This window comes from Hyperoodon ampullatus (assembly GCF_949752795.1).
Source record: "Hyperoodon ampullatus genome assembly, chromosome: 7".
NCBI classification, from domain to species: Eukaryota; Metazoa; Chordata; class Mammalia; order Artiodactyla; family Ziphiidae; genus Hyperoodon; species Hyperoodon ampullatus.
In genome coordinates, this window is record NC_136920.1 from 88380960 (window position 1) to 88408534 (window position 27575).

Below are 27575 nucleotides of genomic sequence, written 5' to 3' on the forward strand. Positions count from 1 at the left end.
GATAAATTTTTGAGTGAGTGAATCCACTGTTACTACACTGATCACACTGATCACAACCCCTCTATGTGATCAAACTCTGAATACATAACTCGATAAAATTTCTTAAGGGCAGCTTCCCCGACTTGAGCAGAGGGCATGAGGATGCAGGAAGCACATGGAATCAGGCTATCCTGAAAGCGTGGAAACATTCTTATGGTCTGTAGATAAGTAGATAGAATGGCAAAAGGCATCTAAGGTACAAGGAACAAAAGAGCCTGGAGGCTAGAAATTATGGCAAAATGTCAAGAAACAAGAGGTATTCAGGAGACAGAATCCAAGTTCTCATTGGGTATTATGCCCTTGTACATTGCATTCTTGTCTTTTAAGTCATAAGAATAAATATTCCCTTACCAAAAGATTTCAGCTATGTCCATGGTTCATTCGAGTACATACTGTGAACCTACTATGCATCTGACAATATATGAAGGAAAGCATAATGCTGAACCTTAGTAAAAGCAGTATGACATGTTTGTTGAGTACAGGTTTCAAAGTCAGTCTTGTCAAGGTCAAGTCTGGACTGTTCCATTTATTAACAATGTGACTTTAGCTAATTTACTCTTGGCCTATTTCCTCATTGGTAAAGTGGGGATAAAATATATATCCTACCTCATAGGAATATTTGAAGAATAAGAGACTATATATGAAATTCTTAGCAGTGTCTGATAAATAAGTACTCAATAAAGGTTACCTTTTATTTCCTGAAAGAGTTTGTGAAGAATAGTATTATTTTGTTGAGTCAAATCACCAGTGAAACTATCTGGGTCTGGAATTTTCTTTGTGGGATAATAAGTTTAATTTTTTTTTAACAGCTATAGGGCTATTAAGATTTTCCATTTCATCTTGTATCAACATTGGTAATTGCATCTTCCAAAATATTTGTTTCCTTCAACTAAGTTGTTGAATTTAATGACATTTTGTTGTTCATAATACTGCTTTATTTTTCTTTATATATATGATATATTTATATATAATATATTATATATGTGTATGTATGAATATATATGATCTATGGTGATAATCACTCATATTCCTGATATTAACTTTTTTTTTTTTATCTTTTCTTCTTGATGAGTCTAGCTAGGAGTTTATCAATTTTGTTGCTTTTTTTCTTTTGGCTTTGTTAGTCTTCCCTATCTGTGGGTTTTCTATTTCACTGATTTCTGCTCTTATCTATTAATTTTTTCCTTCTACTCATTTGGGGTTTACTTTACTCTTCTTTTTCTATCTTCCTAAGATACAAACTTAGGCCATTAATACTATCCCTTTCTCTTTTTCTAGTAGAGTCATTTTAATGTTATAAATTTCCTTCTCCACATTGCTTTAGAAACAAATTCCAATATATTGTATTTTTATTATCATTTAGTTTTATTTTCTAATATTCTCTGTGATTTGTTCTTTGACTCATGGATTATTTAGTAATTATTAAAATTTTCTAATAATTTAGTAATTATTAAAATATTAAAAATTTCTTGATATATTATTTTTATGGATTTATAATTTAATTCCATTCAGTCAGAGAACATGTTCTGTATGATTTCAATCTTTTTAAATTATCAAGTTTTGATTTATGGCCCAGTATATGGCCTATCTTGGGGAAAACATAATGTGCATTTAAAAAGAATGTTATCTATAGTTGTTGGGTATAGTAGTCTATGAATAGTAATTAGAGCAAGGTGGTTGATTGTGTTGTTCAGCTATACTATATCCTTAGTAATTTTTTTGATCAAATAGTTATATAGATAACTGAGAGAAGAACGTTAAATTATCATCTGATATTGTGAAGCTTTCTAAATCTCCTTTAAATTATGTCAATATTGTATTCATACATTTTAAAGCTTTATGTTTAGATTCGTAAAACCTTTATAATGGTTATACATTATGGTTTGTGTGAGTGACCCTTTTATATTATGATTTCATTAGGTTGTTTTATCTGTAATAATTCTCTGTTTTGAGATCTACTATACCTGATGTTAATATTGCTATTCCAGCCTTCTTATGCTTATTCTTTGTATGTTACATCATTATCCATCCATTTTCTTTCAACTCCATCTCTGGCAAATAGCCTATAATTGTACTTTGCTTTTTATCCATTCTGTTAATCTTTGCCTTTTAATTGGGGTGCTTATTGTCCATGTATATCTAAAGTATATATTAATACATTGGATTTAAGTCTGAAATATTATCATATTTCTTCCTGTTCATACTTCTGTTTCTTGTTTCTCACTTTCTCCTACTAGACTTTCTTATTATTTCTGTTTTAGAGTCAATTTTAATTTGTCTACTGGCTCTTAAAGCTATATCACTTTTCATTTTTTAGTAGTTGCTAGGATTACAATATCTATCTTTAATTTTTTACAGTATACTTAGAGTTAATTTTGGATCACATCACACAAAATGTTATAAGAATCTTGCAACTATATTGACATATTTACAACCTGCTGATACTTTTTTGCTTTTATTTTCACATATATTACAACTACATATGTTATGAATCCCACAATATAATGTTATAATTTTTGCTTACACAATGACGTTTATTTTTTAAATTTAGATAAAAAATTACACTTTTATGTTTACCCATGTATTTAGCGTTTCCTGCACCCTTCAATTCCTCCTAAAAATCCAAGTTTCCATCTGATGTGACTTTTTTAGCCTGAAGAACTTCAATTAGTATTTTTTTGGTCATGCAGATCTGCTGGGGATAAATTCTTTTAGTTTTTCTTTATTTGAAAATAATCTTTATTTCATCTTCATTTTAGGAGGATATTTTTACTGAGTATAGAATTCTGGGTTAGCAAGTTTTGCCTTCAGCAATTTAAAGATGTCATTCCTCTGTCTTCTGGCCTCCATTGTTTCTTACAAGTTTGTAGACACCTTATCAATGTTGCAAGTATTGTGTCATTTGTATCGGGTTGGTTTCAAGATTTTCTCTTAATATTTGGTTTCCAATGTCTTTGAAGTCTATCGGTGTGATTTTCTTGGTCTTTAACCTCAGAGCTTTCAGAGCTTCTTGAATCTGTAATTTATGTTTTTACCAAACTTGGAATTTTTTCAGTCTTTGTTTATTCAAGTAATTTTTCTGCCACATTCACACTCTCCTTCTGAGACTTCATTACATGTATATTAGAATTTTGCTACAGTTTCTGAGGCTTTTTTAAAAAATATTTTTCTTTGTTCCTCAAATTTGATAATTTCTACTTACACGTTTTTACGTATACTAACTCTTTATTTTGCTTTTTTTTTTTTATCATTGCCAATATACTGTTAAGTTCACTTAGTGAATTTTTTTATTGTAAAGTTTTATTTTACTATATACTTTAATTCTGGAATTTTCATTTTATTCTTCATTATAATTTCAGTTTCTCTGCTTCAATTTCCTACTTGCTCATTCATGACTGTCTTGTTTTCTTTTACATTCTTGAAAATAAACATAAAAGCTTCTTTGAACTCTTTCTCTGCTAAATCCAGCATCTAAGTCAATCTCTATAGATTGCCCTTTCTCTTGAATATAGGTTGCTACAGTTTTGTGTTTTTTCCTATGCTTAGTAAATTTGTTTTTATTTTTATTTGGTTCCAGATTTACTGAGATATAATTGACATATAACATTGTGTAAGCTTAAAGTGTACAAAACACTGAATTGATGAGCATACGTATTGCAAAATGATTACTACCTTGGCATCAGCTAACATTTCCATCCTGTCACATAATTACCATTTCCTTTAGTGGTGAGAACATTTAAGATTTACTCTCTCAGCAACTTTCAAATACATAATACAGTATTGTTAACTATCAACAGAGGGCCTGAGCTGGCTGCTCATACAGTTCCTGAGCTTGGAGGATGGGATGGTGAGCAGATCAGGATGCAGATGAATGATGTCAGCAAATGTGAATGCTTGTGGAGTAAAAGCTGGTGAGATTTGCAGGGAGTTCATAGCAGCTGTGCTGGCCATTGGCTTTTTTGGTGGTGAAATCTGCTGGGTTTCTCTGCAGAGCAGGTCACTGGGAACCATAATTGCTCCCACTGTGTGATTACTACTGGCGGCCCATGCTTTTCTTACTTGTCCCCAGCTGTATCTATACATCTCAGCTTTGCCAGTCTGGGTGGGATGAAACCAAAGCAGGATCTTTGTTCAGTGACCTGAAAAGCTATGGAAACTCTTCTTTTCTTGGCAAGGGGAACCCTTTCTAGCTAGGAAGTCCCTCTTGGCACTGAGCAATGCTGGCTTTGGGGGGAGGGATAATGCAAGCAAAATAAAGCTGCCTTTCTTCTCTCCTTGTATGGTTATTCCTAGGCTTTATGTCCCACTCTGTTACTAAGTTTCTTAAGTGGATTCCAGAACTCCCCCAGAGTTGCTTTTGCTCATTGATATTTGTAGGGGGATGGAGGCTGGGGTCCCCTATGTCACCATTTTTGTCTGCATCTAGTAAATTTGAATTATCTTCTAAACACTGTATAAGGTATGTTGCAGAAACTCTGGACCCAGTTATATCCCTTTAAAGAGTCTTAATTTTTTTGTTCTGGTTTCAGTGGCCAATTAACTAGACACACAGACGCAAAGCTGAATCTATTTTTTGGTGGGAAGAGGCTGAAACCTCTGTCCATTCTTTGTGTTTTAGCTGAGATGCTTGGAGTCTACCCTGTGCATGCATATTTCAGGGGTTAGTCACAGATTTGGGCAGTTTGCTTACTTACAGAACATGGGGTTCTCCCTCTCTGGAACTCTCCTTCAAGAATTCCTCTCCTCCTCACTTTCCAACTGCTGTGAATGCCCTAAACTCTGGCTTGTTGTTCTTCAAGACAATATGATTATGGTCTTCCATCTAAGTTTTTCCCACTATGCCTAGTATGTACTGGGGTCTTTGCTCAGGAGACAAACAAACAAACATAAAACAAATCACTTGAGAAAGGATTGAATAACGTTGCAGAAATTAAATTGACAAACCTATCAACTAATTAGCTATAAGGGTGTAAGAGAGAAATCAAAGATACACACAGAGTATTTCTCTTATCTGGAAAGCTTTCCTCTCCTGCACACATCAAAAGCCAATCCATCTTTCGAGGAACAGTTGAAGTTTCTTTTCCCAGTCCAACACTTCTCATTTCCACCAGACACCAAGCAGGTACTGCCTTGGGTTGTGTGGGGCTTTGTGGAGTATACACTTTGTACTACCCAAGTTGATTTCAAGCTCTATGAAATTAAAAACTTGCTTTATGCATTGTTGTATAGTCATGGGGACAACCATAGAGTAGGTGCTTCATAAATACTTTGTGATTAAATGATTCTCCCACTAATCTCATCTCACAGTGTCTCCGATAATAGAGAAATAGCTCCTAAGCATCTCGAATCCTCATCATGCTTTCTTAATACTTGCTGAACTTCCACTCAGAAGAAACTGCTACTCTAGTTATCAAGTTTGCTGATCCGTTTATAATATCAGGTTTTGCCAAAGTTGTCCACTTTAAAGGGATAGAAGAAATACTGCATTGAGAAGGGGGAACTATTCTTTTTGAGTAGCTAAAGACCTGAAGAAATATACTGGACCGGTAAATATGTCCCTATAGAATGGCTCTAGCTTATCTTCGATCAGAAAGATGGGAAGGAAAGAAAAACATTGTCTGTGACCATAGGGCACTCCTTTTGTCCTTTACCTCTTGATATCGGTACAAAGAAAATCCTGTGCAGCTCTTAAAAATGTTGATGCACTAGACTGCCAGCATAATAAATGTTAATATGCAGCTGCTCACACCCAAAGGCTTCTTAGTACAAATAACAAAATGCAAAATTATAATAAATGGAGGCTCAGTACTTCTGGAAAGTTCCCAGAAGGCAGCAAATTGAAACAGCACAAAACCCCAAAACAATAGTAACAGAAAGGAAAGCCAAGTTGTCTTGGATCCCAGAGCTCCAAAGAGCTCCCAGCACAGAGAGGCCAAAGAAGAGGGCAGCTGGAATCCCCTGGGAAGAAAGCCCAGGACTAGCTGACAATTTGATGGAGTCTGTTTTAAAGCCACACACACACACACACACACACACACACACACACACACACTTTACCCCCTCATGCAATGAACAGGAAAAGGTAAGTCTTAAGACACAGAGAAGTCTCCAAACTTTATTCAATGTATCTCTTCAGAACTACCACTGCTATAGTCAGCAGTTTTGTAGCCTGCAAGCTTCCGCCCACTGTTCTGATAGCCCTGTACCTCGATGTTATATGTAGGCAAGTTCTTCAATATAAAATGGCATTGTTCCTGCACTGGTTGTGTGTGTGAGTGTGTGTGTATGTGTGTGTGTGCATCCACTTGTGTGAACACAGGCAGGCATGGCATATGCAGAACTATTCTACCCAAGAATACCCCTCCGAACATCAGAATTATGAAGATACAATGTATTATGCCCATTTTACAGGTAGAGAAAATTGCCTACAGAGTCTTACCCAAAGGTCTTCCCATAGGCCAATCCTGAGGACTCTGTCTCCTACTTACGCACTTGTAAATGGGTTCTTATGTGCTGATGAGTAGGCTTCCCATGAGAAACACTCAGTAACATCTTGAGAAAAAAGTAACAGATTATCAAGGAGCAGCCATTGTAGGACCAACATAAACTGAATCAGGTCCTACTCTCCCCGCAACCCCACCTCCATAGAAAACCCAACTTGAGCTCTAAAATATTGCACGTTCCCCAAAGAGCATTTAACACTAAGGGCCAGAAATCCTCCAAATAGGAAAGATTACCATATAAGTCCCTGGTGTTGCATCTAAAGATGCAAATGAGACCTCATATATAACATCGCATCTGGCTTCACTGATGATAGCCAGATTCCTGCTCACTGCATGCCAGCCTGGTGAGGACCAACAGCATTGCTCCAGGCTGTGCCCTCCTTCTTTGTTCTAACTGCAGGGAAGATGAAGAAGCCCAGCGGGTACTTTCAATCATTCAGCCTCCTCACCTCCAAACTTAAGAAAAAGAACTGGGGGTAAGGAGAAGATTAACATGCCAACTTTTTCCTCCTACCTCTCTTAGCTTTTCAGATGGAAAGCAAGGAAAAAGGTGAGATGTTTTGGCTGATATCCAAGCCAGGAAAAGTAAGATCTGAGGCCCTGCTAGGAGGATTGAAGACTCCCTTATATCCAGAGGTGAATAATAAGACATTTCTGCTTGCCAATAGAATCTGAGACAAGTATTTATTTGCTGAGAAGCTATCCAGGCCTCTGGGGTTCTTAGGAAGAAGAAACTAGCTCATCGACCTCCAGTTGGCTGTTCTGGGAAATCTAGAGAATCCAAGCACAGAAGCGCTGCAGGTAGGAACCAGGCTCTGGGTAAGAAATGGCAGTGAGAAAGGTGGCTCCATAGTGCTGGGGCCATGGATCCCAGAGCCCCTATTGTGGAGTATGTGAGCAGCCCCTGGCAAGGAGTGAAACGAAGAGAACCTTAGAGAGTTGCCAGATCTTGCTGAAGGCCACAGATGAGTGGCAGAACCGTGGTCATGACAGCAAAGGTGAGTCCATGCTGAAGAGTGTTCATGGTACCTAGACAGGGATGTGAGGCGGCCGCGTGGCAGCTGAGTCCCCAGAGACACATGGGGCTGAGCTAGAAGGACACACATTACTCTAGAAAGGGGATGCCACTGGTAGTAGAAACTAAGCCATTGTCACTGGAGGATCAGGGAATGAGGAGGAAATAAGGGGGGGGGGGAAGGAGGGAGGACTTCTTTGCTTTCTTTGAAGCAGAAGCTGTCAGTGGGGCTGATGCAGCAAAGCAGGCTGGGAGAGAGCTCAAACCAGGCTCCTGGATGATTTTTGGTGACCATATGCCCACTCAGAGTGAGTGCTCGGTGACTGGCCCTCTACCTGGAATCTTCCTCTGGGTCATTTAGCAAGGGAACGGAAAGTGTTAGGGCTGTAGAATGACTTCCCCAGGGAAAAATACTCCAGGGAACTTGTCTGAGGTCCATAAAATCTGACGCTCATCAGTAGATTATTTTCAGCAATGTGGCCACAAACCACACCTTGCTAAATTTAAAGGAATTTGAGTTCTAATGATGGAAAATTAAATAAATTTAGGCCAAGTGTTGTAAATTAATGGACCCCAGCTAAAAGTGGAGCTGGCTCCAAGAACATTATCTCTCTGTATGTACATGGCATGCATCTTCCAATCTTCCAGTTTAACCTAGTCCCCGCCATTCCCTATTTTGATGTATATTACTCGTCTACTAGGCATTGTGGGTATCTGAGACTGTCATTGGCTGTGATTTTACTCCAATTCTTTTCTCTTGAATTGATGAGGACACCGAGACCCAGAGAGTTAGGGGCAGATGTGTTTCTTTTTAGGACATCTTCTGTCATGACATGTTCCTTCCTCTCTGGTAAATAAATATCTGTACTATTTCTTTTGACCCCAAGGTTTTTAGTTCTGAACTAAGAATTGAGACATTTTGGGCCTGGAAATTCTGAACAGCACCATTCCCTCCTATGCATTGGTTTTGGGATAGCATTGTTCCTTTGTAGACCGAGCCCCTGGTAAATGTCCAGGACTTGAATGAACATTTCCATCTGTGTCCTTCTGACCTTTACCAAATTCATCAGGTTTCACCAGGTTGTAAGAAAGGTAATAGCACATTTTCTCTCTTCTGTTCTCACAATTCATCACCTGATCCTCAATTTAAGTCTATTACCTTTGAAAGGATCATGAAGAATTGTTTTCCTTTTATTAAATCTCAGTTGAAGCAAATACTCCTATTCAAGATTTTTAACTGGCTTCATCTCTAGTATCACATGTTAAACACCCACTTGGCTAATAAGTTACTGACAAATTGTGGAGAGTTCAGTTTGTCGTTGTTGTTGTTAATTAGACAGTCTTTACCTTGTGCAATGAAAATACCTACAGTTTTCCTTCCTATGTAGGGGAAAACCCCAATTCCTGTGTGCGTCTCCTTTACCTTCATGGAGAACACTTCACTTCTGATGCTTCACTTCACTTCTGGTCATCAAATATGTGAAGGATTTTCCCCACATCAAGCAATGCTTTGTGACCCCAGTTGAGTGTCATGCCATTCAACCCAATTCTGACACTATCTACCAAGAGATCACGTCAGATCCCACAGGTTAAGGGCTTAGTCCCATAACACTGCCCCCACCATGCCCAACACCAACGCACACACTTCAGATGCCCATCACAAGTCAAGGTTATTACCTGTGCTTCTGATCAACCAGCTATAGAGCAGAGGTTCTTACAACACTTTCTTTGTGTTCAATTAATTTGCTAGAGCGGTACACAGAACTCAGGGAAGCACTTACATTTACCAGTTTAGTTTTAAAAGAATAGATAAAGGATACAAAAGAATGCCCTGAAGGAAGAGGTACACAGGACAATGTGTATGGAGTTCCCATGGAGTTCCCAAGCCCTCTCCGGACGCACCACTCTCCCAGCACCTCCACGTGTCACCAACCCCAAAGCTCTCTGAACCCTGCACTTTGGGGATTTTTATGGTGCCTTCATCGTGTCAGCATGATGGATCATTAACTCCATGTTTAGCCCTTCTCCCTTCTCAAAAGAATGAGGAGCAGGGCTGAAAATCCCAAGTTTCTAATCATGGGTTAGTCTTTCCGGTGGCCAGCCCTCATCCAGGAACCCACCCAGAGTCACTTCATTAGAACAAAGGATGCTCCTAACACCCAGGAAATTACAAATTTTCCTGTGTCAGGAACCAGGGTCAAAGAACAAATATTAAAAAAAAAAAGATGCTCCTAATACTCTTATCACCCAGGAAATTATAGCGATTTCACAAGCCCTGTGTCAGGAGGCAGGGGCAGAGACCAATATTTACGTTCTACTATCTCACGCCTTGGCACCATTTACTACTCAAAATTGAAAGGTCCTTGGACCAAAAGTTACAGATATGGCCTTCCTTAAAGGCCATAACATGTGTGTCCATCAGACTTAAGGGCTGCACTCTTAAGGCAGCTTTCAGAGAAAGGCAGGAAATTTGTCCGAGTTTCTGATCTCATGGCATCCCTTTTATGTGTGCCTCCATTATTTGATCAAAAAACAAATGATATCTTTGTTGCACAAATAAATGAATAATTGAATGAGTGAATGAATAAGCCCATAAATGAATTCATGAAGGAAGAAACAAAACAGCAAAGTGGGATAGACTATAATTAATCAGCTGAATTGTTCAAACTATCAATTCTATACTTTTCTAGTTTAGAGAAGAAAGATGCTGAGCATTGCTTAAACTACTCCAAGAGTTTTACTGCAGTAAGAACATTTAGACTTCAATTCATTATCTTCCTGATACCCTGATGTCACTTGTCATTTTCATGTACTCTAAATTGAAGTCACCAAGACAAGGGAAGACATAGGGAGAGGACCTGGATCTCTGACTTCCCCGACCAATGGCTCTCCAACACCCCAGAACCTCTCCCCAGCTGGAAAGTTGTCAGATAATTTTTTAAACATATTTATTGGAGTATAAATTCTTTACAATGTTGTGTTAATTTCTGTTGTACAACAATGTGACTCAGCTATATGTATACATATATCCCCATATCCCCTCCCTCTTGAGCCTCCTTCCCACCCTCCCTATCCCACCCCTCTAGGTGGTCACAAAGCACCGAGTTGATCTCCCTGTGCTATGCAGCTGCTTCCCACTAGCTATCTATTTTACATTTGGTAGTGTATATATGTCAATGCTACTCTCCCACTATGTCCCAGCCTCTCCTTCCCCCTCCCCGTGTCCTCAAGTCTATTCTCTACATCTGCATCTTTATTCCTGTCCTGCCCCTAGGTTCATCAGTACCTTTTTTTTTTTTTTTTAGATTCTATATATATGTATTAGCATATGGTATTTTTTTCTCCTTCTGACTTACTTCACTCTGTATGACACCCTGAGAAAACCATAATTCAAAAAGAGACATGTACCCCAGTGTTCATGGCAGCTCTATTTACAATAGCCAGGTCATGGAAGCAACCTAAATGTCCGTCGACAGATAAATGGATAAAGAAGACGTGGCACATATATACAATGGAATATTACTCAGACACAAAAAGGAATGACATTGAGTTATTTGTAGTGAGGTGGATGGACCTAGTGTTAGAGAATTTTTGAATCTAGCTGTGCAGGCATTCCAATAGCCACCTTGCAGCTCTGTTTTTAAGGTACTCACTTCTTTTTGTTTCCTAATGCGGATGCTGATCTATGAGAGATAATGCACCTTTTAAACAAAAATTTCGGCTGACACTATATTCTCAGAGAACAGTCAATAATACACATTTCTCTAAAACACATATAAATGGCAGAAAAATTATTATCTATCAAGTAGGTTTGGCACCAAGAAGAAAGGTTTGCATTATCCCTAATGGTCAATAGCCTGGAGTCATTCAAAGATCTGAAACCTTAACCTCAAAATAATGATCTTCTCCAAGGAAAAATGATTCTTTAACCAAAAGACAGATGGTAAGGAGCAGAGAAAACTGATATGTCTGGGCTCCGAGTGTTTCTCAGACTGAGGGAGAGAGTTGAGCAGGGGAGATGATCAGCCATTTGACACATTGGAAAAGAATGTTAAAGTTATCAAGGTCATCTGGTCCACTAATTGCTGTTGGCGGGTCCTCTCCACCACCCACCAACTCCAGAAAGGCCACTGTGTACCCAGAGCCTTCGAGCTGGCCTGAGTGAACTCTGTGGTCCCTTCACAAAGACTGACAGCATGACAGACAGATGGCTCACATATTGACAGCCCTGCCACCTCACCGGTCATCCCTCAGCATGTTCAGAAAGATGAAAAAATGTCCCTTAGAGGAAACAAAGGGAGGAAAAGAGGGAGGAACACGCCCTCCTAAAGAAAGGGTCATAGAATTTGCTTTGCTTTGAGCCCTGCCCTTCCTTCCCTGTAATGCCAGTTAGATTTGGGCTCTCCTACTAGTCTGACCTTGAGTAGGGCTGTTTTACAGTCTGCAGACCAGTACGGGCTGCTCAGCACCCAACCAGTCACCCTGTGGGTGGCTCTAGCCTTGACCGCATCCCTCCTTCTCCAAGCTGTCCCAGTCATGCCCCAGAAGCATGGACTTCACTATGAACTTATGGCCCATATGACTGAGCTGTGTTCTCCGAGCCTGTGGCTCCTAACTCATCACCCTTAGCAAGGAACCCTCAAGATCCCAAGAGGCAATCTCTCTCTGATTTGATCAGTTACACCCAGTGTCTAAAAGACTGCAAATAAACAAGGCATTCAAATATTTCTTGAGTGAATCAAAGAAAGAAAGGATGGATGGATAGATGGATGGATGGATGGATGGATGGATGGATGGATGGATGGATGGATGAAAGAATGAAAATTCCTGGGACATTCAACAGTAAACCACTCCAGGAATCTTGAACTCACCACTTCACAATAAAACCAGAGCTGGATGGAATATCCCTCTTCTGAACCCTCACTTTCTCTATAATTTATATGGCAGTTGTCACTCTGATTTATTAGAGTTAGTTATTTTTAACTTAGTAATGAGCTCTTTAGAGCAGAATCTGTGCTTGCTTCACCTTCATATCACTCATCCAACACATATTTATTGAATACTAAAAGTTCTGAGAGTTTTAGAGAATAAAGGCATAAATGAGGCCCAAGCTGCTTTCTCTAGCACAGATGTTGGCTGGGAAAGGATGTGTCGCCAGATTCAAAGGTGTGGGGAGTGGGTAGAAGTGGATGAGAAGTAGACAGTCATTATAAGAGCTCATGTTTATTGGGTGCTTGCTGTGTAATAGATACCTTACTAAATGCTTTACAAGCATTATCTCCATCCTTACAAGGCCCCCACGAAATCAGCATCATTATTATTCCTACTTTACAGATGAAGAAATCAACTCAGGCTTAGAATGGTTAAGTAACTAGCAAAGTAAAAGGGGCAGATTAGGGGGAAGGAGGTAAATTAGAAGATTGGGATTAACAGATACACACGACTATATATACAATAGATAAACAACAAAGACCTACTATATAGCACAGGGAACTATATTCAATTTTTAAAAAGGGCCAGGAAGACCTTTCTGACTCAAGAACCAATTTATTCCCTCTTTATCCTTCTCACTCTCTCTCTCTCTCTCTCTCTCTCTCTCTCTGTGTGTGTGTCTCTCTCTCTCTCACACACACACACTTCTGGTTGAATTTATATTTTAGTAACAATAGTCTCTATATTACTTGGAAACCAGTCTCACATGTAAAACTATTTTAGTGAATGAACTGGATGGGATAAAGTGCAATCAAAAGAGTAAATTTATTCTTTCTTCCAGAGTCCCTACAAAATCACTCTGGATTAGTCTTCTCTCTCCCTGGGATAAAATTTCAGGAAAGTCTTAAAGCTGTCCAAGCTCCTTTTAACCCAAAAGCAGTCTCAGTTCAGTAATTGAGTCCAAAAACGTCCAGTACATTATAACCATTGGAATGCCAAACTTCATTCACGTTTAGGATTCTCCTTAAGCCCAAGCCTGAGCCCCTGGAGGGTTGCAGCCCGAGGTGACGCAGTGGGTGTGCATGGCTTCCTCTCTGCTGCCCACCTTGATCTCTTCCTATGCCCCTCCCCCTGCCCAGGACCAGAGGGAATTAGAAGGAAACTACCCCATTTTCATGGAAGGCACAGTTGTAATCTGGAGAAGGGCACACTCTGGATAGCAGAGGTACAATTGTTAGCCTTTTTACTCCATTTTGTTTGCTGTCTTTTGTGTTTAAAAGCCCCCTGCGGAGACCTCTCACTGCCTCTCCCTTGATATGAGCAAAATCTTTCCTCCTGAGGCCACCTAGGGCTTCCCTTCCAGAAACCCAGCCATCCAGCTCTCTTTGTGGAGGTTTTGTCCGTTTCAATCAAAATCTCCTTCAAACATCTCCAGGCCAACTCCCGCTGTGGGATCCACTTGTGGCCCCTGGGACACATCTCCCTTTGTGTTAGAAGAGACACGTCACTCCCAAAAGTTTCTTTGTGTTGGCACCAGGCAACCAGTGCCAGCCTCAGCTTTAGTCTTCCTAGGGTGGAAATTAAATACCAGTGCTTAGGTTTCCCAAGCTCTTACGGGCTCCTGACAGGTGTTCTGGGTAGCCGCTTAGAAGCTTCCCTCACTCTGCCTTGAAGAACAAGAAATGCCTTCGTATTCAAAAAACTCCTTCCCAGCCTCTCCAGTAACTAGTCCTGTTGGGTGGAGGAGTGTGGTCCCTACCAATGAAGAAGCTGTTTCAGAAACTTCCCAGCAGCTCCTGCATAGATGGGCTAGCACTCTTTTCTGGAAGCAGAGCTGCTTGGCCCTTGTGGTATTATTCTTCTACTTCCCTCTACTTCTCCTTTTGAGGAGGAAGACTTGGAGTTCAGGCTCTACCACTTTCTTTCATCTCCTTTTTTTCCTGTTTCAATATATATTTTATGAACAGGTAATAACAGCAATGACAAGAAGATCAGGTGTAATGTCTGCATACCTGAAATTCTGTTCAGTGTGATTTTGTCTTTGCCCCTCCACCCCACCACACCCCCAAACAATGAGTTTTAGAATGTTCTCTTTCCTTCAGAGGCAGGAACAAGCTGAAATTTGTCCCCAGTACTGAATTTGACTTCCGGGAAAGAATATAAACCTTCAGCCTCTGAATCTCTCTCACTCCTTTCTATCAGTGCCTGTGTCAGCAGGGTGCTGTTATGAAAGACTTTGTTACATCTCATCCAACTGTTGGCAAGTTCTGAATCTTAAAGAGAACTGTTTTGTAGTACAAAGATTAGAGTGCTTCATCGAACACTAAAAAGGGAAAGGGAAAAAATGAAGTCATCAAGAAAAGTTTTTAAAAACCCTCTCTGAGTATGCTTATTTGAAGAGCCTGTATTATGCACTTGGAATTTACTTTAATTATTAACATTGAAAGAACATGTTCCTTCTAAGCATAGAAACTTCAAAGGGTAAATAGTGATTGGGCTTCACGTACCTTTTTCTTAAAGTGTTGTCATAATACCAGTTGCAGCCACGCAACTATTTGGAGGTTTGGTGGTGGTGGTGGTTTCTTTTGTTTTGTTTTACTCAGTAATTGCAAAGTGCTTTATAAGGGAAGAATAATCAATACAGATTCTACCCAGCTGGAGCAAACTGGAACACAAACTATGACTTGGTCCAGGGTTATTCGCCAGTCCTCAGAGAATGTCCTGCTCTTTATGCTCATCAAAGACTGAGGAGCTGGCTTCCATGGGGAGAGGAAAAGAAGGCATCTATGTGTGGCAGCTTGTTAAATGATGAATATCTGAGACGTGCCAAGGATCTCAATGCCAATGCCAGGAAGAGATGGATTGATTAGTGAGACTCAAAGGGAGGAGGATGCAAAGAGCTGGTGGAAACTGCAAATAATCCAGCCAGATACTTATATACAACCTTGGATGTCCTATAAATGGCTTGGAGACCCCAAAGCAATCTTCATCATTGGTTCAGTTTAAACCTAAACTCTAGGAACACCAGCCCTCCTTCCCCGGAGACAAGAGAATAACCTGCTAGTTATTTACTAGTTTCACCTCTTCCCATCTGCAGTACTGGGTGGCTGCAGTTAGACTTTCTGGTGCAAAACAATGGCTCAGAAGTCAGGGAAGCAGTCTCAGGTAACACTGACCTCTTGAAAAAGGTCATCGTCATTTTCTAAGTTATGGGGTAATTATTTTCCCATGTAGCTCATATTTGGCCAGGTTTCTTTGCATTCCTTAAACAGCCATTTTCACCTCGAGTGACCTTCACCTTGTTACCCATAGCTGAAAAGTTTCTTTACAACTGTAGTCTCATGACCTTGTCTCTGCCAATTAGATTCCATCTGGATCTCCAAGAATAACCTACATAGGAGGATGTAACATTTATGCTCATAAATCCCTGCAGGTTGCCAAGAGACCTGTCACTAGACATCCTGGAAATCACCTGCTTGGTTCAGTTGGGAGATACACACACACACACACACACACACACAGAACATACTCAACATTGGTGCTTTTCCATGATTGGACTATTGATGGATTATTCTGAAGGTGACAGAAGAATGGAGAAGAAACACAAGGTTTAGACGACACTGAGCATTTGCTCACTAATTGATTCATTCAGTAAAAATTTATTGAGTTTGTAAACTCAAAACACTCATTTGTACAGCTTCGTCCCTCAATGAACTTGATTCTATTCAGAGTTCAGCAAAACAATTACCTAATGAAATCAAGCTTCGTTGATTGACAATCTCAGCTAAGCAAACTCTGTACCCTCTTTTCTTGAATATTTTGCCTTGATTTTAGATAAATGCAGAATCTGAGGCCCAGTTCTCCTTCCAAGATCACACATTCAGCCTGATTTCAGGCCTCTCATTCTTAATAATTCCCATGTAACTGGTGTCATCATTACTGCTTTCATTGTCATCAAGAAAAATTTATGGTGGGACGACTGGGGATCTAATACAGAACCATAAGCCTTAAGGATTTTATATTGCAGAGGATGTGCAGTCCTTGCTGTCTAGAAGCTTCAAGAGGTAGGTGTTAGATAGATTAGCTAATTAATGGCAGAGGGTTGTTTAAAAGCTACAGAGCTGGACCAAATCTGGAAAAAAGTTCTCATGTATAATCAGTTATTTTTGATTTATGGAAAATATACTCTCTTCCCCTCTAATAACAAGCAGGAAAATAGCTATTTTCTGTTTCACCCCCAGGGATCTCTGCATACAAATAATTCAAACAAAACTAAACTTTCAAACTTCATGCTCTCCCAAGGGAATCTTCTTTTATTAGAAATAGTCACTTCAAAGGTTTGAATAAATGCGGGGCTTTTTTTAAACACTGCAAGCAATTTACATTTTTGTGTGTACATTCACTAAATGATTCTGATCAGATTCAGGGAATTTATCCAGCCAGAAGTACTATGAAAGTGTGAAACTTCATAGCACAGCGATGTCAAACAATTAGTGACAGAAATTGGCTGGGTATTCAAGCCCCCCAAGTAAACATTGGATCAGATGAATTCCTGACCCAACTCAAGAAATGATAGTAGGAGTTTGTGTTTATGTGGAATCCCTTCTTCAGCAATATCAAAGTCTTTTAAAAGCATACTGGTTTCTGACAAATGTCAATTTTGACAATAATAACCTGACTTTTTTTTTAACATCTTTATTGGAGTATAATTGCTTTACAATGGTGTGTTCGTTTCTGCTTTATAACAAAGTGAATCAGTTATACATATACATATGTTCCCATATCTCTTCCCTCTTGCGTCTCCCTCCCTCCCACCATCCTTATCCCCCCCCCCCAGGTGGTCACAAAGCACGGAGCTGATCTCCCTGTGCTATGCGGCTGTTTCCCACTAGCTATCTATTTTACGTTTGGTAGTGTATATATGTCCATGCCACTCTTTCACTTTGTCACAGCTTATCCTTCCCCCTCCCTGTATCCTCAAGTCCATTCTCTAGTAGGTCTGTGTCTTTATTCCCATCTTACCCCTAGGTTCTTCATGACCTTAATAACCTGACATTTTCTTTAGCACCTTATCAAAGTTTACAAAATGCTTTCTCACTCGATATTTTATTTCTGTCCTATTTAAACAGTCCCCGTGAGTTTGATCTTGTTACCTTCTTATTTTATGATCAGAAAACTGAAGCTCAAACTCTACAAGAATTGCACAACTAAAACGTGGAAGAACAAGATCTTGAAGCCAGATTTTATTTGAATATATTGGAATCTGTCCTAAGCTGTTTTGGCCTGAAATTTTCAGATGGTTTTATATCAAATAGTATGAGGACAATAATGGTGATGGTAAAAGGAACCTAATTAACCAGAATGACAGTATGTGCATTACAAATATTCTAGATTAATAGTGATCTTTCAACATTCCTTGATGCTAAGCAGAACTATATCAGTAAAATACTTAAATCAAAATGCTAACTAGTCCTACCTTTCTAACCACTAAAACCATGCAATGTGACTAAACTAGAAAAACCCTGAGACTCAGTTAATATCCAGAGCTGATAATCATGGGTCTGTATTGGTACAGCTAGTCTAGTCATTAATGACTAGCATCCTTTCTCATGAATGAACACCTGCAATTAGATATTAAATTCTGACTCTTAGCTGAACAGTTTCTAATACTGTAGCTCATGGAACACTTACAGCACCATTCTGTGATATGCATCAGCTTAAATTTTTTGTTCTTCTTTTATTTTTTGGTACATCTTAAAAAAACTGCAAAATTTCTGAAGGTGATGTTCTGTAACTCACAGAGGCTGCAGCTATCAGGACACACACTAGGAAAAGCAGAAGCCAGCTATATTTAGATGGAGGGGAGTGGCAGTAGGTATTTCATACTAGGGGCAATTATAATCTACTGTATAGCCATTGTAGGAGAGATTTTTTTCTTAATCTGCTTATCTTCCATTTAGGCTTTATTTGCCTTTGACAAGACCTCTCTCTTAGCATTGTCTTGCATAATACACAGCAGAATGCCAATGAAGCATGGAGAGCTCCGTCCTAGGAATCCTTAGGAAATCATCAATTCCCCACAGTGACTGGAGTCATTGATTCCCTCCTGGGAACTGCCTTTAGAAAGAATGATCTCAGAGGAATTTAGAAGAAGCATTAGCTCTGTCAGTAAGCTAGGAGGGAAAAAAGTAGAAACAAATTCCACTCTCAGTTCAATTTAATTCAGCAAGCATTTATTGAGCCTAACACAGTCTGTGGGATATAAAAGTAGAAGGAGACAGTCCTTGTCCTCGAGGAATTTGCCATCTGAGGGTGAGACCAAGGGATGCTGACCTGAACAACCTGAACAAGGTCCTCAACCTCTTCGAGGCTGTTTCCTACAGAGTGGACCTACTTTGCCCCCAAAACAAGACTTCTGCTCCCATTTGATCCACGGAACCAGCTGCTTATGCTTGCCACCCTGTTCCCTGTCATGGGCATTGTGTCTGGGGTATATCTCAGTGTGGTCCACGGATATTTCCCAGCTGTTCCCTGCTGAAGTCTTCCCCGTTCGTAACAGTTTGTCAGCTCCCCTTTGCTATGCACATTTGCTTAGCACTGCAAACACAGATAACCACAGCACTGGGGTCCCTTCACACTATCCTGCTTTTCCTGATACCTCACTGCCTTCTCTCTCTTTGTTTTTGTTTTTTTAGTCGACTTTATTTTTTAGAACATTTTAAAATTTACAGAAAAATTGAGAAGATAGTACAGAGAGTTCTCATATACCTCTTACCCAGTTTCCCCTATTATTAACATATTACATTAGTGTGGTACATTTGTTATAAATAATGAACCAACATCAACACATTAGTAATAACTATAGTCCATAGTTGTTTCAGATTTCCTTAGTTTTTGTCTAATGTCTTTTTCTGGTCCAGGATGCTACATTATAATTAGTTGTCATGTCTTCTTAGACTCCTCTCTGCTATTAAAGTTTCTCAGACCTACCTTGTTCCTGATGACCTTGACTGTTTTTTCCTTTTTTTTAATCTTTATTGGAGTATAATTAATTTACAATGGTGTGTTAGTTTCTGCTTTATAACAATGTGAATCAGTTATACATATACACATGATCCCATATCTCTTCCCTCTTGCGTCTCCCTCCCTCCCACCCTCCCTATCCCACCCCTCTAGGTGGTCACAAAGCACTGAGCTGATCTCCCTGTCTCTTTGCTTTGTTTTTCTTGGAAAGGGCAGAGGATCTAGATTAGCTCTTCTCTTTGCAGTCATTTTAGGTCTGGTTTGTGTTGTACCTACACATGAATCAAATTTCGTAATAAGTAAAGCTACTGAAGGATGAGGTTCATAGAACAAAGAGGTCTGCCATGCAGGAGCAGTGAGTTGGAAAAGAGGCGTAAGGACCAATTAAGAAAGATGATTTTGGGCTTCCCTGGTGGTGCAGTTGTTGAGAGTCCACCTGCCGATGCAGGGGACACGGGTTCATGTCCCAGTCCAGGAAGATCCCACATGCCGCAGAGCAGCTGGGCACGTGAGCCATGGCTGCTGAGCCTGCGCATCCGGAGCCTGTGCTCAGCAATGGGAGAGGCTGCAACAGTGAGAGGCCCGCATAAAGCAAAAAAAAAAAAAAAAAAAAAAAAAGAAGGATGATTTTGAAGACGGAAAAAAATGACAGCTTACTTTCTACCAATAAGTGTGAGATGTTTGTGCAGTTTAGAAAATACTAGTTAGATTTTCTTTATTTTCCTGAATTGGAAAATACTAGTTAGATATATGTCCATTCCATACACACACACACACACACACACACACAGAGGCGCACACACTCACATACTCACACACGAAAGACACAAATTATATCAGCCAGAAGTAGTATTGCCTCTATGGGAGAGGAGAAACACATGTATGTCTAAATATTTCAAAGCTTTAAACCAAATAATAAATGAGTAAAATCTGTACTATTCTCTTATCTTAATAAACATAATCCATATTGACCTAAAAGATCAGCTTTGAATTTAGAATTGTGGGACTGCTCTGAGTTCTATTTTGCATGCTGGCAGTACAGAGCGAAATGGTACCTAGCCTGTACTGCACCTTCCCCCCTCTGGCTCTGACCCACATCACAAAGAGCCTCATACATACAGCCTGCACACCCAAGCAGCATTCCTACCCATGGCCAACAGCCTCCCTTGGTCCCCCACAGGGGTGTGCACATCAGAGGCGCAGTATATGCTCAGAGGGACAGACCAGAAAAGAGGGTCTTTCAGATGCATTGAGTGAGCTAAAAGTCATATGAATGGAGAATTTGGGGATCCTGGGTAGCCAGAAAATGATCTAGAAAAGGGATAAATGCTCAGAGTATGCAAGTCTCTTGGCCCCATGGACTCTTTGCCCCATGGGGAGAGGTAGGACTCTACCTCCTCAAAAGTGGTCCATGAATTGGCATCATCCGCATCACGTGGGAGATTCAGATTGCATTTTCAGGATATCCCCAGATGAACTGAATGCACAGTGGTGTTTAAGAAGTGCTGCTCTGAAGTGTGGAGCCTGAACGTGACCTGTTCTACCTGGGTCTAAGGTCAGTAGTGGCCAGAAGCAGTGTGTATTCCTCTGTCCATCTCCTCCCACCCCAAAGATATACATGGAGTACAGAATCAATGTCCCCAGATTCTTCGCTTGCTGCCTGACCACCCCGCTATTGGTTGGTTGCTAATGGTAAATCTGATTTCATCTGTGAGTCATTCAGCCATAAATGAGGCTACCCAGTTATTTCACGGCCATTTCCCTGGCCCGTGAATGGATGTGGAAGAACCTCAGAGATTATCACAAGAAACACAATTTTGATACTGAAGAATGTGCCTCCATTGTTGAGCCCAATACAAAGTAGGTCAAGAAACTCAAACATAATCAAAGCATTCTAAACTGGAATCAGCTCCCAGATACTCCATAATGGTTTGCAAATGCAGGTTTATCTCTTCCCTGTTTAATTCCTTTCAGTAGGTGCAGGTAGAGAGAAGCTTACTTTATTCCCAATATCCTTGAGTCATAGCCCCTGGACTCCAGTTACTAAAAACATTATAGCATTGATCAGGGCTATGATTCTGAGCTAAAGGGTGTCTATTATTGGAGGACCGGCTGCCAGGCAACATTAAGAGTGCTAGAGGGACTTTCGAAGGATATTAAGAGGCCCTAAGATATGAAACAGTTCCCTTGGCTGTCATGACTGTAATACACAGAACCCTGAATGAGGAAAGGTAGAGAAAAGTGCAGACACCCTGTAAGAAAGTGAAGACACTGACTTAGAAGATTCTGTATTTTAGATAGGTTTCTTCCAATCTTTGGAATACTTGATTCTGAGGTTTGGGGAAGGATCAAAAGGAAGTGACCTTGGGTCTTAGAAAATTATCTTATCTGGCATGGGTACCTCTTCTGATCTAGGTAAGGCAGAAAGGCTATTTTTGACATCTCTGTGCTTTTATCTTTTATAAGAACTTTATACGTGTTCCCCAAAATACAGGATTTGTCATCTGCATTTTTCCAATTCATAACCAAATAGAGACATTTGGAAGATAGAGTTTTTGTTTTGATATTTAAGGTGGGAAGGCATGTTCCAGAAAGCCCATCTTTAGAAAAATGACTATCTGATTAGAGTCATTACTAATAGAACAAGTTGACATAACTCAAAGTGGAAAGTAGAGAATTATCAAGATAATTTTTAATTCAGCCCAAATATGAACTAGAATGCCTGCCTTAAAATCACAGTCCACTACATCGGAGGTTCTCAAAGATGGACCCAAGACCAGCAGCAATAACATCACTGAGAAATTTGTCAGGAACACAATTCTCAGACCCTACCTCATACAGCTTCATAGTCCCTGGGGACAGAGCCCAGCCGTCTTGTATTTTAACAAGATGGATCACTGGCTCTCAAATTTGATAACAAATACCAATGCAGGGCACACCTTAGACCAACTGAGACACAATCCATTACATGGAGCCCAAGCTTCTCAGTAGTTTTTAAAGCTTCCCAACTGGTTCTAATATACAACCAATAGCTAAGACCCACCCTGTACTGGATAATTTTAGTTTTATAGACCTAGTTCTCATGTACCTCTAAGAAAACTTTTATCCAAGAATCGACAGGCCATTTACAAGCAGGGGCATGTCCTCAAAGACCTGTGCCACCAAAACACACTCACAAAGTCAAGTTGGGGTTTGGACATATCTAGCTCAAAACTCCTGTATTTCAGGCTACCGAGCATCATTTGCACAGCTACAATTATTTCAACCACCATTAAAAATGAGAAAGGAATTAAATTAGCTTGCAATCTTTTTACATGTTTCTAGAGAACATGTCACCTGTCACTCAGAATGAGAAGTGCTTCTCCCTGTCTCAGGATGTGGCATAATGAGGTCTCTCTCTGAGCTCTGAATGCAGAAATGTATTTATGGCACAAAGGGAGATTTATGTATTTTCTAAAAATCCTGGCAGCCAATAATTGCCTTGACTGACTCTCTAGGGCTCCAAATGCAACTAGATTGTGTTTGGATATAAATCTGGATGTACTGTAATCTTAGCCTTGTTTCCCTCTATTAGAGGCCAGATGGGGCAAAAGGGTCTGAAGGGGGAAAGTAATAAAATTATTTATAAAATGCATAAAAATAAAATACTAAGCCAGAGAAGGCCATTTTGGTATAATCTGTGCAAAATTCTCAAAGATATCATTCATAAGTACCATCTTGGTGACTATGTTAATGAATTCTAGGATAACAAGTATTCTGTACAATCACAGCTTGGTGGGTAACATTTTATTTTCCTTAATGTTGTAGAAAGTTGTAAGGAAAATATATTGAGTAAAGGATTTGTCCCAGCGTAAGAAAGAGATTCAAAACTGTTTAACATCTGCCATCTGATATTTCCTCTCTGCTCGATCATTTTATCATTCAAGAAGTATTACTAAGAGAACGAAAAGTTGGGAATGGAATGAACATACTTCTTTGCCCAGCCTGTAATTGATGGGGCATTCTCAAGAAGACTGGGGTGAAGGCAGGTGGTAAACAGTTTTAGAATCACTCTGGCTCTGAGTTGTGGCATGTATTCCAACAGTTAAATATTATAAGCGCTCAACAAGAACTTAAAAGAGCAGACACAAGTTGATCTATGAAACTGTGCTAAATAAGTTGCCCAATCACTTTAGGAATTCAGAGGAGGGAGGCTTGGGCTGCATCCTAGACGGTACCAGAAGTTCCAGGTTCCATTAGGCCTGTCCCTACTCCAGGCCTGAGAATGCTTAGAAATAATCTGTTCCTAAAACTAAGCATTCTTCTGCACTGTTGAATCTTGACAGGTTGTATCCATCACCCATCATTTGGAAAAAGCTATAGATCATGGCTATGGGCAGGATACCAGCAGAGGCCCATATCTATGGAAGCTGGGTGAGAGAAACCCAAGGGCCACTGTAAGTGCTCTGACAGAGTATGGCAGGTCAGCACTGCCATCAATTCCTATCCTCTTGGATAGGCGAATTCATTTTGGCCACTTTGGGAACTTGACAAAAAAGAAAAAAAAATTTTTAAGTATCTATCCTATGGAATAGAGCCAAGAGGAGCACAAATGCCCTAAAGACATTTTTTCCAGCTAAATTACATGCAGTTATTTTTCACCATGGGGGGCAGAATCGAAAAGCTAACAGGTTCCAGAGGGACAGAGAATGCTAATTCCACTCATAGTAAAGGTCCTTTAAAATGCCACTCATGCCCGAAGCACTGATGAGTTTGCTCGTTGCCCAGCTGGAGGGATGTTGCTCACGCTCCCACTGGAAGCCATTAGACAGCCTATAGATAGATGGACTCTGCACAGCCACACACGCAGCCATGCCATTCCAAAGTTTTAAAAAATTACTAAGCAATTACACAGATTTCCCAGCTCTAACAATAAGGCTAATGGCAGCCCATTTGTGATCGATTATTTGGCACAAGGAAAATGAAACTGTTTAGCATCGGGCTCAAAGCTCCCATGGAAATCACATTCAATTGCGGTTCATAGAGAATTGTGGGGCAGGGTTGTGTTTTGTGGTACACACACTGGGTACCACCCTCACTCATGTAGGGGCAGACCACACTTGACCCCCCAAATTTTCAGAGATGCTCTCCTAACCAGCTTAAGGGATATACAGAGGGCAAAACACCGGGTTTGGTTACTCATAAGGAAGCATAAATGTTTAGAGCTGGAAGCAAGCCTAGTGTGCCTACCTCTTATTGCACAGAGAGGAAACTGAGACTTCCAAATTTATGCATGAATGCATACACATGTACATATTTGCACACAGGTGTGAATGCATGCACATGTGTTCATGCACACACACACACACACACACACACACAAGGTTGACCAACTGTCTCAGTTTGCCCGGAACTTTCCCAGTTTCTGCACTGAAAGTCCCATACCCTGAAAAACCTCTCAGACCTAGGCAAACCAGCACTCCAAAACACACACATCTTTAATGAACACTATCTAATCTAAAAAAGCTACAAAGGCTGAGGACTATTAAGGACTCTTCCAAAGAAGTGTCATGCCAACAAAATTCTCTTCACGGGAAACCTAACCTAATTACCTAGGTCGGGTCACCCTTGGAACCAAAAGTTGAGAGACTCTCTGGATTTCTATCTATTGTCACAAAAATCAGAGCATCATAGCACTTATCACAGTTGTAATTAATGATCTATTGCACAATTGCTTGTTTAATATCTGTCACTTGCTGCTGAAATCTTCATGATGGAAACATGTGACCATAGGCTTTTTCTCTATCTGATGCCCAATACCTGAAACAGTACCTGACCCATGATAGGCATTCTATAAATATTTGTTGAAATCAATGAACAAATTAAGAAGAAAACTCTGTGGATGTCACAGTATGGTGCTGGAAGCGTTTCATCTGAGCTACCCGGCAAAGCATTCCTCTCTATAAATAGGAAGCCCAGAGAATATGTAGTTCTCTTCCACAGGCAAAAGCCACTGCAACCCATCCTGCAACCCTGATCTCAATCTTTGATTATCGTGAATACGCTATTACATCTGATAGTGATAATAATAGCTATAGTCAGAAAGTTGAGTGTTTTTTGTATGTCAAGAAGTATAAGGCAGGGGTTTCATCCTATCTCAGGGCAGAGTCACCGTGCTCATAGCAAAGGATATTTGGGGAAGGTTTGTCATGCTCCACTGTGTCATTATCAGTCAATGGCAGGGATTGGCGTGACTCATTGCAAGGAGGTTAAGTCCATTGCTACCCTGTGAAAAAAACATGTGGCGTACAAGCCAGGCCTGCATCTGACCCAGGAGGCTGAGCTCTTCTCGGACAGGACATTTGCCATGACCAGCTTTGCCAAAGCCTGAAGGGTGTCCAGCACTGAGCTCAAGAAACATCTGTTGATGGAAAGTGGATGCGGGGTAAGAAAGGATGATGATTGGAGGAAGAAAATACGTGAGTGACAACAGAGATGATGTCTCCAGTCCTGGCACAGGACATAGAAGATGGAACATGTCAAGGACACAAAGGGAGCATGTTGGGGATTCCCACACTAAACTCAAAGCATCTCAGGGGAAGAATCCAGAGTGACAGGTGCTGTGTTTCTTCACATCAATGAAGGAAAATTACCTGGTCCCTTCAGTTCAGCAAGTCAGCAGAGGTCTTCAAATATGATACATGTTCCACACTTGACTCAGCTTGTCCCCTCCATCGCCTCTGCAGGAAACCTCCCCATCCAGGGGCAGCCTGTCCACTTTACTTCTCTCCTCGTCTGTTTAATTTCCTCCTACAGGACCAGCAGCAGCTCAGCTGTGGACTATGTAATTCAATAGATTCGCAGATACGTCCTGAGTCAATTTTAATTCTATTTAAAGGACAGTCGATAGAGTCATCTCTGCGGCTTTCCGAGATGAATTTCATATTTCATACACTGAACAACGTGGACAGGAAAAATGGACTTCTCTTTAAAGATATATGACTTAGGTTTCTAAAGTGTTCCGTGTCTGTCCCACTTCTGCATTTCAGTGAGACCAGGCTTAAACTTGGGAGATTATTTAGAAAACCTGAATGGCAAAGGAGGTATGCATCTATCCATACAGAAAGCTTTAGACTGACTGCTTTCTTTTGGGTTTGCCAAAATAGAACTGGAAGTCACATCTTTCTCTGGGACTTCTCACCCTTGTGCCTTTCCCTGAAGTCATGTTATTCCCTCTTCCTGGAATGCCATTCCTTGCCTTCTTGTATATTCTCATCCCTCCATGCCTTCAAGATCCAGCTCAAATGCCACGCCCACCATGAGGCTTTCTCTTACCCTCTTCCCGTCCACTCCCCCACTGGAAGGAACCTCCCAGGAGCATGGCCTCTCTCATCCCATTTTAGCTCATATTTTTGCTATGAAATGTATCTGTTTATTTTCCCAGCTCATCTGCAAGTTCCTTGAGGGAAGTTTATATATCTAATTGATTTTGGTATCCTCCTGTATTAGTCTGGTTTTGTTGGTTATTAGTTTGCTATTCCAATGAATATAATAAATATACCCAAAGTTTCACTAGCATACAACAACAAACATTGATTTTCCTCACTTGTGAATCTGACAGTCATCTGGGGCAACTCTTCTGAGGTCTGAGTTCAAGTCTGCTCACTTGTCTCAGCCTGGAATCCAGGCTGAAGAAGAAGCAGCTACTTGGGGGAAGCTTTCCTTCTGGTGAATCCCAGGGAACAAGAGGTCAGGCTGAGCCATGCAAGCAAGCCTCTGAGGGTCACATCTGCTCATGTCACATCTGCTTTCACGCCATAGGTCAAAGCACATCACATGACCAAACCCAAAGTCAGGAGGGAGGGGGTGAATATTCTGCACTGCAAAATCAAGTGGCAACATGATTCTGTCACATTGACTCTGTCTCACAGCCTGCCAGCTTCTCATGATGCTTGGCTGAGTGTCTAGGAAGTTCAGTACATGCACACCCATTTCCAGGAAGCTTAAGCAGGCTGCCCACTGCTTGTACTTGGCCCAGCACAATTCTGGAAGTTATTTGAGAATTTAATATACAAGCAAGTGAG